General features: G+C 33.3%; 1 protein-coding gene across 1 annotated transcript in view; it reads left to right on the forward strand.

Annotated features, from left to right (window-relative positions):
• Dek (protein) overlaps positions 1–1,333 on the forward strand; it is a 20,714-nt gene extending 19,381 nt beyond the window's left edge. Inside the window, exon 8 of the mRNA XM_027377558.2 lies at positions 1–1,333. This exon is cut by the window's left edge and continues 989 nt beyond it. The gene's annotated coding sequence lies outside the window, so the exon portion shown is untranslated.
• The last annotated feature ends 555 nt before the right edge of the window (positions 1,334–1,888 follow it).

The following is a 1,888-nucleotide window of genomic DNA, read 5'->3' on the forward strand; positions in this document are numbered from 1 at the left end:
TTTTTCTCTCTTTTTTTCCCCCACTCAGACCTTCTCACCACAAATTGAAAAGCAAGATTTACCCAGATCACCATATCCTTTGTAGACTGTAGGAGTGACACTTACAAAAAAGTATTATTTTATTTATGCAACATCCGCCACTGTCAAAGAGGAGGAATCTATTGAACAAAAAAAATTACATCAGGACAATGATTCAGTTTAATGTGATTAATTGAGAGCAGAAAAGAAAAAAAGAAGAAAGAAAGAAAAAAAGATTTTGTACATCTTTTTTAAATGTGCCCGGAAGTCCGTATAAATTATATTTTTTTGTATGGTAATGCAGAATTGTTCTCTTTTTTATGTGTGTGTGATAATTATTGACATGCTTTTTGCTCTAACATCCAAGTTATTGAAGAGAGAGAGAGAAAAAAAAAGATCAGAAGATTTTGAGGGATCTTTTAGAATGTCCTTTAAGAAATGCCTATTGTATCTCTTGAGGTTGTATACATCTTGATTTTCTTTTGATTTTGATTTTTTTAATGATTTTGTTTTTATTTATTACTTTTCTTGAAGATCTGTTGTCCTTATTATTGAGTACTTGTTGGTTTGTTAATCTATCTTTTTAAGACATTCACCTGTTATTGATTTCATAATGTATACATAGTGGTTATTATTATTATTGTTGTTGCTATTATTATTATTATGATGATTATTATTATTATTACAATTGTTGTTGTTATTTAAAAGGCAAATGTTAAATGCATTTTACAGTGATTCACAATTTTTAATCCAAATTATTGTTTGCTAGCTTCAGTGTTTAAATAATTATTCCTAAAAATTGAAAGAGTTTGGGGACATAGTCAGTGATGACATATTTGCCCATGACCATTTTTGTGCAAAGTCACATTTGCATTAGATTTCATGTTGCCCTGATGAATCATCAACATTTAAAGTAAAACTATTTCTTTGGTTATGGAAATAATTTGCAGTCAGGACTCTGACCATGTGTTATGATAAAGACTGTTAGAGCATAAATTATTTGGTCAGAAAACTTGGTTGGTCAAGTGTGACAGGGCATCTAATCATTAGTAATTTTAATTGATCAAAAAGTTATAAATGTGGTACAGGTTTTTAGTTTATTATATTGATCAAAGAGTATACTGCCAAAACATAGCCCAATTTTATTCTGACTAAAAAGATGGATAACAAATGCTAACTTGGAAGTTTTAGGTTCTAAAAAGCAGCTCAAAATCTCTGATCTTTTACATTTACAAATTTTACCTACCCCTTTTTTACCAGATAAGGTCATGGCAAAATGTAAGATTATTCTAATAAAGTAGGTTTTAGATACAAATTGGTTTCAAGTTCCTTCAGTTATAACCGATTTTAAGTTATCGGTTGTTTTCTTGTTTCCTCCCCAATTCCATGTCTGTTGTTATTTGGGGAAGGGAGGCACATTTTCACTATTTTTACCAAGTAAAAATAGTAATTCACTATCACACAGTCTATGCACCCACTTGTTGATCAGATTCAGGGCTGAGTGTTCTACCTGCATAGGAGCTTTAAATTTGTCAGGTTTTGCTGGGTGGCTAGCTATGATCAGGCAGATTCTCTAAGACGCTCTGCCGCTATGTCCACATCACACACCTATTTCACACCTATTCCAGCCACAGAGTATTACCCCCACTTTAAGACCTTCCTTTAGGCCTGCTGGCAATCTTTCTAATCAAGTCTTCTCACCAATAAATAGCACACTAAAACTCAATCTCCTCTTGGTCAGCCCCATTTCATTAGAATAGACGCTGGGAGAAGGCTCTTGCCTGCTTGCGTAATGCCACACCCGCCATACGCACATTCTGATCCAGCCTTGTGTTCCCTATGTAATGTTCCCCTTTCAGTTCCACACAGT

The sequence above is a fragment of the Penaeus vannamei genome, chromosome 26 (assembly GCF_042767895.1).
Source record: "Penaeus vannamei isolate JL-2024 chromosome 26, ASM4276789v1, whole genome shotgun sequence".
Classification (NCBI taxonomy): domain Eukaryota; kingdom Metazoa; phylum Arthropoda; class Malacostraca; order Decapoda; family Penaeidae; genus Penaeus; species Penaeus vannamei.